A 10,875-nucleotide genomic window follows, 5' to 3' on the forward strand; every position below is an offset into this window, starting at 1 on the left:
TTTATATTGTTGTTATTTCACTGAGGTTTTATTTCGCCTTTAACGTACGGTATAGAAACTATAAGTGTATGTTGTACTGTGTGAGGAGTATTTTTCATTATGATATAGCGCGTTTTAATCGTTAATTTTATATGTATGGTGCTATTTTAATTTTAAGTTTGGTGTTATTAACATAAATTGTTTTATTTTGGTATTATTATGTCCTAGCCCAAAAAAACAAAAAACATATCTCTTCGAAGAAGTCCAAACGAAAACGTTCAGTAAAGAAACTTACGGCCACTGTCTTTTGGGACGAAATGGCGTCTTGCTTGTCAAATTTAGCGATCGGAGAACTACTGTAAATATACGATACGTATAGCGAAAATTAGAAAATCTTAGACGAGCTATAAAAAAACTAAGTGGGATGCTATTCCGCGAATTTTGTTTTTGTGTGACAATATCTGGAAAATGAGAGGTATAAAATTTTCAATCGTTTTCCTTACAAACCTGATGTAGCTCCCAGCGTATATTTTTTTTTACCTTAAACGGCTGCTTGCATCACCGAAGTTTGATGAGAGAGACGAATTGAAAAAGGATGTTACTGTGTGGTTGTTTAAGTCGCTGGGGGAGGAAATTTTTAAAGAGAAAACGAAGAAGCTTGTGAAACGCTATGAAAATTGGTTGAACTTGTAAGTAACTATGTAGAAAAGTAGTAAATAAATGTTGTTTGTAATAAATGCTTAAGAGATAAATTTTGTTCATATTTTTCATTTTTTTTAAATTTTAAAACGGACACTACTTTAAAAAGGATATTTGGTATATTGAAATAAAAAAATTATCTTCAACAGAATTTAATCCAGAATAAAATCAATCAAATGATTGACGACGAAACAATGTTAACTGTTCAAGTAAACTCTTTATTAGATACTCAAGTTTTTCGAGATAATATGAAAAAAGAGATCATCATTATACGATAAATGGAAAACTTTTTAATATTTATTATGTTTTTTCCTAAAAATAATTTAAAGCGAAATTTAAGGTTGAAAAGAAACCGTAAAATTATATAAGCTTTATTTCTGTGTCGGTAGCCTCTAAGACAACTCTACTATAATATCATCCATTTATATGTACTACAGAATATATTCTCTATAGAAATATGGGAACTTTATATTTCTCAATTTGTTATTAAATGGGATTAAGTTAGAGTGACTGAAAATATGTCGGCAAAAAATCTATTACAGGTTTCATTTATGTAATATGTCCATTGAAAAGTTACATTTATTATTAATTTTAAAATTTTTTATTGCGTTACTAAAACGAACGACTATTTATTGATTTAAAAAAAAAATAACTGACGCAAAAAAAAACAATTATTAATCATATTTTGATTCGTTATTAACTCAATATAACAAAAACCTGATCGATTTAACTTTTATTTTCATCATTTTTAGTCTACGTATAACGGTCCAGTAACCGGATAGCTTTAAGACATATTTACTCGGTCAACAATGTCAAGAAAGTTAAAATGCTTGTAGCGTTGTAAATTATTAGAAAGAGATAGAATGATTGTGTAGGGTGGGGTATACAGAATATAAAATAAACATAAACTTCAACAACTTACACCTAAAACTCATTCTAATTGAAATTTCTCCTTTTAAAAACTTTCCTTATAAGTTTTAAAATTTATTATCTTAGTTTCAAGACGGGTTTTCTTTTTTTGTTGACTTACAAAATAAAATCTATATTATTATAGTATGAGTGTGTGCGTGTGTGTGTGTAGCACATAGACACACACACTATTCTATATCTACTATATAGAATAAAATATTTTTTTATAATTCAATAAAATTTTTATTCTTTAAAAGGCAATCTTATGAATTTTTTCTTAAAATCAATATCCTACGTTGGTTTGGTTGTAAAATTTTATATTCTAGTAATAAAACATCATTATAATTCATTCATCATTATACTTAGCGAACCAACATTAGTCATCATTAGTTACTTACGTGAATCATTATAACTTAAGTCATTTCAATCATTATAATTTTCAGTTATAATTTAATCATTTTGAAAAATATTTAGGTCTAAATCTAATAGTTTTATCAAATTTATAAAATCCAGAAGATATAATTTTTGTTGAAAAATGACATTTTTTTTGTTATAGATGAGTCTGAAAAATATCATTTACGCACCCCCTATAAATGGGGGAGTGTCGGACTCGCACGGGTTCGGCTAGATATTATTAAAAGCCTATGTGAACCCGCACCCTACCGACTAAAACTCCTATTTAACCGTTTCCAGTTTCCCCCCCTCCGGGGCCGGTCCTGCAGTTAAGCACTGCGCGGCCCCAGGAGGTGCCTTTAGAGTCCAGGGGTCCAGAGTCCCCGTGCTTCATCACCGTCGCCATCCGCACAAGTGCAGACGCACAACGGCTCCACAGGGGGCTGTCCTTCGTCCCTTCATCCTCAGGTCATTTTCATCGCATGAGTCTCAGGTTTTTTATACGCAACTCTGATTTCTTGCTGGGTGATCTTCAGTCCTCATACTGATCTCTGACATACACTATGATTAAAAGGATTGCTCGTTACTTTTATATTAACGATAAATTATGCAACAGCTTATTAAAATATTAGATGAAAAACAATCGACTCCTTCTCGAACAATACATGAATCTAGATAAGAACACTGTATCGCTGAATCTTAAGATGTTTTTTGTGTGTGAGTCGGTTAACATATTTGGCAGCCGGCTGGCACACTATTTTCCCAATCCCAATTATTTTTCAGTCAAAACTTAATAAATAAAAGATAGTAAAACATATCTAGATATGTCTTATTTTGCTGTTCGAGTATCATTAATATATTGCAGTGTTATAAAAGTAATCAATAAAATTTTGTAAATATAGTTATTTTTCCTTTGATTTTTGTACGTCACCTTTGTGAAATACTACTGAAATGTTAGAATTTCAGATACTGAGAGTTATTTGTTTTATTTTAGTTTAAATTATCCGCGAAAGATAAAAAGTAGAGAAATTTCAATCGTGATAAAATTAAGAAAAGGGATATAGAGAAAATAAAGAATAATTATAGAACTTGGAATATGAAAAGAATTCGGAATATGTAAATTGTACGTTAGCTGTAGAGAATATATATATTAAATGAGAATCTCGAACGACGTACTTATCAAATAGGTAGAGGTTGCCAAACGAGTACGTGTGAACAACATACGTGAAAACTGCCCGGTGCACGGAACCGTTAACTGCCAGAGGCTACGAAAAAAATATACAGTTGATGGAAAAAAATAGTAGCTTGCAAAATACATGTTAAATACTGCAGCTCTGACGGAGTATAATTTTTCTATGAACACGATTTTAATCAGTTTTTAATTAATTAATTAATTTTTATTAATTAACTTTTTTTTTGACTTAATTTTTCTGAAAATTTAATACGGTTAAGAAACATTTTCAAAAAAAAAATGAAATTGCCTATTTTATTTTAATTTATCTATAGTCGTTATCGCCAATCCTTTACTATGTTAATTTTAGTTATACTGAAGAGAACTATTAATGCTACAGGCTTCAAATGTTTTTGGATACTTGATATTCTAAGTAAATTATACATTCATCTAGAATTATTACTATAAACTACTTCCATAATGAAGTATAAATTAATAATAATAATACTTTTTTTTCAATTTTTAGGAACTGTTTTTTTCTTAACGGATAATTTTTTACGTATCTTCAAACTTCTAGATGTATTGAAAGATACATATAGAATAATGACAAAAAAATTCAAGTTGTTATCTTCAGTGGTTGCTAAGATAATGGGTCATAAATATAGAAAAATATGATTTTTTGAAAACGGGATATAAAAATTACATAAATAAGATTTTTTTACTGTTTTAAAACTGCCCAAATTCATAATCTGGGTCAATGGTATCTTCCTGATCTTCTAGCTTTAGCATTTTATTTCGGCTTGTCTGTCTTGCCTTTTTTTGCATTTCTTGGACTGTTTTTCTCGGTTACCCGTTCCTGGTTAATATTTTTTTAAACATTTTTACAGTTATAAGAACCGGATTGACTCAAACATTCTGCAGAACTTCACTCTCGTTAATGTTTCCTTATTAAATGTTGACTCTGTATCATATACTCCAAACTCAAAGGTTTTCTTTCCGACAAAAATATTTTTTGGCAACCGGTTCCAAATTATGTGGTCGAGATACTCGTTGGAGTTCTGCATCGGTCCGTGGAGACATATTATTAACAGATCTTCATCAGATAAAGTTTGAAATATTGGCTTTACAGCTTAAAGAACAAGCAGATATCGGGAGAGAATTTTTATGCGAGTAAGAACAGTTTTTACCGGCAAATTTGAGCGTCGTTGTTTGTAAAACAGCTGTGACATTTTTTTTTTAAATATTTGTTTTGATACATTTATAATCTTATAACGATTGACTCAGAAAATATAAAAAAAAATACCCTGAGAAGAAATTCCAACGAACGAATATTTTGATCCCTTATAGGTTACGACTGCTCTTTTAACAAATAAACTAAAACCAATTGTTTTAAGGAAAAAAAAATATTTCAAAATTCAAACGTCAGCACAAACCGCGACAAATAATACCATTTTATAAATTTTTAACTTTGCTCCAACTTAAAAAAAAAAATAATTTAAATACATATTAAAAAGTTATTGTTTTTATTTTCATAGAAATTTTTAGTTAGTTTTATTATTAGTTTAAAGTCTACTTAATTAAATATTTTTTAATTATTTAAAATCTAGGTAGACAATGAATGAATTGCTGTGATAGGAAAGTCGTTAAAAGGAAACTAAAAAAAAATAGCGTGAAAAAACGACGAAACTTAAAAAAACAAAAAAATAGATATATTTTAAGAATAAACAAAAAAAAAATAGAAATAAAAGAATTGATGAAACCAAGTAAAATGTTATTGAATTAAATGCTATCTGGATTACAGAAGTATATCCTAAATTACTTTCCCGGAGAATATAGCTAGATTACTAGCTATTTTAATGGGAAAATATGGTGATCATGTCATAAATATCGATTTATTTATGAGAGTATCGATTGTTTTTGTAAATATTTACTTATTAGGGTCCTACTACTTTTTCTAGACTAATACTATCTTAAGCTATATAATATAGCTATATTATTATAATATAAGCTATAATATCTTGAGCTATCAAGAAATTTATACAATTTTTACTTCGGTCTACGATTTAAAGGAATTATTGTAATCGCGAAAAATTTGGGTTTCCAGATTTCAACGGAAATATCCATTTTGACATTTTGTCTAGTTTCTGTGGGACGTCTGTACGTATGTATGTACGGTTGTACGTATGTATCTCCGATAACTCAAAAAACATTAGCCGTAAGATGTTGAAATTTTGGATTTAGGGCTGTAGTAACATCTAGTTTGGACTTCCCCTTTTGATTGCAATCGACTGAACCAGAATTGTCCAAAAAAACAAAATAAAAAAAAAAAACATTGGATTTTGACTTTTTTTTAACTGAAGTAATAAGTCTTCATTGAGATATTTTCAACGATATAATATAAGTGGTACTTATTTTCATTCGTTCCAGAGTTATAGCCAAAGAAATGTTTAATTAATGAAATATTTGGATCTTAGGGGACGGCACATCGGTTTGAATCCGACTACACTTCATTTATTTTTTATTTTAACTTCTTTTTTTAATTTAAATATATTGATTTATTAATTGTTAACCTATCATTGTAAAAAAAATTACGATGAACAAAAAAAATATATCAGAAGTTTTTAACGAAATAACATTTTATATACTTTTCATTTTGAAAAAATGTGTAAATGTAATTTAATAGGGACACAAGGAAGTCATGTGTTGCCATATCAGATTTTTTTAAATTATTGACCCCTGACCTAAAATGCAGAAATTTGTTTTTGTACATTTTCTTTTTCTTATTTTACTCTTTATTGAAGGGATGTTAATTTACAGAAAATTTTACTTACGCAAATCTGTTAAACTTGAAAAAAATGTATGAATAGTTAAATAAAAATCATTTTTAAAATTTATTACATATCTTAAAAAAATATATATATATTTGTTTTTTGGCTCTAATTCCTTTAAATTTTATTTTTAATAGCCGGAAAAGTCATGCATACTTTGCTAGATTTTTTTTTTTAGTTTTCCAACTATTTTTTTTTTTAATTTCCGATAAAAATATTTTGAAAATCAGATTTTACCGTTATATCGTTACTACAAAATTGTATAATGATTAAAATAAAATTGGAAAGTTCCATTTAAATTATTATCTTGAAAAAACTTTCCAAGGGACGAACAAACGAGATTTTTTACAAAAAAATTAAAACAAAAATCATCGAAGTCTGTCTGTAAGGTGATAAAACCAGGGCATTTTTGTATTTACATATAATTTTACAATTGTGTAATTTTCGTTAACAATTAAAAAGAATTTAACAGATTTCAATCAAACTGTTCAAAACAATTAGACAAAATCAGCATTTTATATGAAAATATTAAAAAGAATAATAGTTTGAAAATACTGACATTTTCAAGTCCCTTTCAGTATGATATTTTTATCAATATATTGCCGTTTTACTTGAATTAATTTTTTAAATTTAATAGATTTAATTCATAATTTATTTGATAAACTTTATTAATGTATGTTGCTTTTATTTTTAAGCCATTTTATATTTGTATCAAATCGTTTTATCATAACTTATTTTGTTAAGATTTGTAATGCAATGCTGAAGTTAAAAAAATAAATGTAAAAATATATTTAAACTTTTTAATTACTCGTAGTATTTAAGAAATAAATATCATTAAAATGTATGTTATTTTAAAGTATAAAGTACTATTTTCACTGATTAAAAATATAAAGAATTTTTTTTGGAATTTATTTTAACTTGCAAGTGACACAAAATACATTCGAACAAAGCCGGTTCCAGAAATATACATTTTACATTTAATAAAGTATGTAAAAAATACTCGATATGTAAAGCTGAAATCGTATGTGCGTTCGTGTGCATAACAATAAAGATGCGCATGAATTATCTGTTCTTGTACACACGTGTTTATGTACAAACATGTATAAATAATATGTAATATTGACCTACATATCCCTCCTCATCCCTCTTTAAAAAATTCTCTCTTCTCCCGTGGGCTACTCAATTACATACTGTAGGCTGATAGAATAAGAGGGAAGTGGGAAATGCAATATGTATTTTACTAATTAAAACACATGTTTACTTTTCCCCAGAACTTTTAACCAATATTCTGTTTCATGTTTTAAATTGGTTAGGCTTTTGTCAAGAATTGTTCTTTACTATTTCTTTCGTATATGAAAAATTAAAAAAAGAGAAAAGGGGACAAATTTAAAAGAGAATTTACCACAAATTTATAATAAAATTAATTAAATCTTAATTATTTCTACAGATAATAATAATAATAATTACAAATAAGCTATAATTCAAAGTTATTTTGGTAGATAAAAGTATTTTGATTTAAAGTCCACCTATTTGTTCGATGAAATGTACAATAAGATTTTTACTTGAAAAAATTTTAACAGGTGTCCTCTTTTTTAAAAGAACCGAAATTTTTTATTTTTTATTTCTATGAGCAAATATTATTTTACTCGTAAATATTTATTTTAACGACAAAAATTCAAAAAGCTTAATTTAAAAGAAAATATTAAACATTAAAAGAAAGTTTTATATTTATTTATTTGTTTTAAACAGACTAGAAAAAAAGAAAAACTTTGATCCAAAAGGCTTTTATTACCAATTTTCCACGTCTTATTCTTCACCAGATGAACTGATTTTCATAATTTTTTTCCTTTATTAATAACTAACAGAATTGGCAATGCTTTGCTATTGCTAGATTACATATCGATTGCTAGATATATCTATATATATATATATATATATATATCTATATATATATATATATATATATCTAGTAAATTATATGAACACAATTGAAAGTTTGATAAAACATTAACGGAACTTCACAAAATTTAACTTTTCCTTTTTATCCTTTCTCCCTTTTACCCTTTCTCCTTTCCCCTTTCACCCCTTTCTTTAAAAAGAAGTTCACCCCTTTCTTTTTAAAGAAAGGCGTGAACCCCTTTCCCTTTTCTCCTTTTTCTTTTCCCTCTTTACCCATTTTTCTTTTTCATTTTCATTTTTACCATTTTCCCTTTCCTTCCTCATTTCTCTTCCCTTATTTCCCTTTCTCCCTCCTCTTTCCCCTTTTCTTTTTTCTCCTTTTCCTTTTCCATTTCCTTTTCCCCTTTTTTCTTTACCCCGTTTTCGCCTTTTTTATTTTTCCATTTTTCCCTTCTTCCCTTTTAACTTTTCCGATTTTCCTTCCTTTCTCCCTTTTTCCCCACGCGTAAATCGGTCCAGTATTTTTTTATTCCATAGTGGATACACATATCGGAAACATTGAAATAGAATCGTAAAATATTTAGTATAGCGTGTGTTGCTTTTACCTCTATAAGGTCTGCTTCTACCTATATAAATGATTTCACCTGACATCTTAGGTATATAAAAACAAACCGTATTCCAATGCAACGTTACGTCAAAAGTTCAAAGTAATCACTGAAGAACTTTTGGAGATTTAAGATTTTGAACAAACGAACATTTACGTTTTTATTTATATAGATAATGTCTCCGATGATCCTCGTTATCTGTAAGATAACCTAACTCTTTTTAAAATAAATTAAATAAAGTAGGTAGGGAGTTTAATTTTCTTTTTTTTATTTATTCATACTTAGTCGTCACTATCATCGCTTAGGCTTATATGGATGTAGAATAAAGAAACTAATTCATTGAAATTCTTAAATTAAAAATTAAAGAAAATTAGTTGTCAGAGAAAAAATACATCTGTATTCTACATTGTCTTTGCTCACTCGTATTCAGTAGCGATTTTCTTTGTTGGTTTTCTATTTTTCTAATTTTTATTAAGACACAGTTTTCTCATTACTGTTTTTTTCCTTATCAACTTTTTTTCATATGTGAAGAGTTTTTTTTTTGTAGGGATATCAAAATTTTAAATAAAAATAAAACTTAGTGAAATAATCATTAAAAACCTGAAAAACAACAATAAAGTTATAGCTTTTTTATTCTTCAGATTTCTACGTTTTGATAACATTGAATAATTAATGATTTATAAATAATTTATTATTACTTTGCTATCTGCATCAAAAGGTCAAAATTTAAACAACTGAAATAGTCATTATTATGTGTTAATAGGTTATTTTTTTAGAAAAATTGGATTTATTTAATTAATTATTCGATTTTATTAAATTTATTAATTATAATAATAAACAATTAATACTATACACTATTCTTAATTAATTTTATTGGGGTATAATCAAATGTTTAATAAAGATATATATTTTTAATTAACATTTTGGTAAATTAATATTAATATACAAAATTTAATTTTATTAAAAAAAAACAAAAAGCTGTATTTTTTATTTAAAAAATTTGTTCCTGCCGTGACCAGGATTCGAACCTGGGTTGTTGCGGCCACAACGCAAAGTACTAACCACTATACGATCACGGCTACCGAGGAACTGGTTATTTTGCCGCTACTAAACCATAACTAAAATAATGTATTATTCAGACATGACTGTAAGTACTGATATCACAAATATACGATTCTTTTTTAAACAATCTAATATTACGCGGTATACATTGTGTAAAAGTAGGTCATTCGCTTAGTCAGATTTAGTGTATTTGTACAATCATTAAATAGAGAAGCGCAAAAAAGTGAGGACGAAAAAGGCGGTGTGTATAAAAACAGCTGATTTGTTTCGTGGTAATTTTGCTGTATATATATATATATATATATATAGCTTATATATTATATTATCAACTTATAAAATTTATTTCAATTCTTTTTAAAAACATTTCTATAATAAAATAAAATAATTTTAAATATTTCAAATATTACAACAAAACTGTTAATAATATTTTTTAAGCATTTAACCACTTTGGCAATAGTATTGTTCATCAGGTTATTTATAATTAAGTTACAAAGATTTAATTTCCTTTTTTAAATTGATGTATCAATTTTTTTTTTAATCTGTACGTTATAATTTGTTAACGACTGACAACAAGCAACCCACCTCGGCATACGTTGACATGTAATTGAAGTGTAATATTGTACGTGTAAATGAACTGTAATTTTGTTCAGACTCAAGCCGATATTCCTGAGATGTGTAGTTAATTAAACACCAACCACCAAAGTACGCCGGAATCTACTGTCTAGTATTTAAATCCGTATAAAAGCAACTAATCTTTACTAAGATTTGAACCTCTGACTTCGAAAATCAGTTGTTTAACAAACGATTTGCGACGACGAGTTAACCGGAGAGATGACCGGTAGATGAGAGATGAGACCGGTGTGCTGCATCAGGTTATAGAGAATTTTTTAAAATTATTATCATACGTTATTCGAAATTTGTTAATAGTTAGCGAAATCATACCATTTATGAGAAATAAAATATTTCATAGTTAATATTTTATATCATATCATATCCTTAACTTTGATTTTATTTATATTTAGTATTGCAGAAAATGATATAAATCAATGAAAATATTTTTTAATTTTGAACAAGTATCTCTATTAATATTATTATATTATAATTTCAAGAATAATTATTATTTATCGATTAATATGTTAATAAGATAAAAATCTGATGTGGGCGCCACATGACTTCCTTGTACGCCTATTAGACAATATCAGAGGAGTAATTAACTAAAAAATAAGAATTTTTTGCAATTTATTAAAAATTGGGCATGTATGCCTCAGTGTATATGTTGTTCTTGTAAGGGTCTATTTTTCAGTCACTCTGTAGTTAACGTGATTGTAAA

At 27.2% G+C, this 10,875-nt stretch overlaps 1 non-coding gene across 1 annotated transcript; it reads right to left on the reverse strand.

Annotated features, from left to right (window-relative positions):
* Positions 1–9,490: 9,490 nt before the first annotated feature.
* Positions 9,491–9,562, reverse strand: TRNAH-GUG (transfer RNA histidin (anticodon GUG)). The gene has a single exon. It is a non-coding gene; the product is annotated as a tRNA-His (tRNA).
* Positions 9,563–10,875: the final 1,313 nt, after the last annotated feature.

This window comes from Lycorma delicatula, chromosome 10, assembly GCF_047948215.1.
Source record: "Lycorma delicatula isolate Av1 chromosome 10, ASM4794821v1, whole genome shotgun sequence".
Taxonomy (NCBI): domain Eukaryota; kingdom Metazoa; phylum Arthropoda; class Insecta; order Hemiptera; family Fulgoridae; genus Lycorma; species Lycorma delicatula.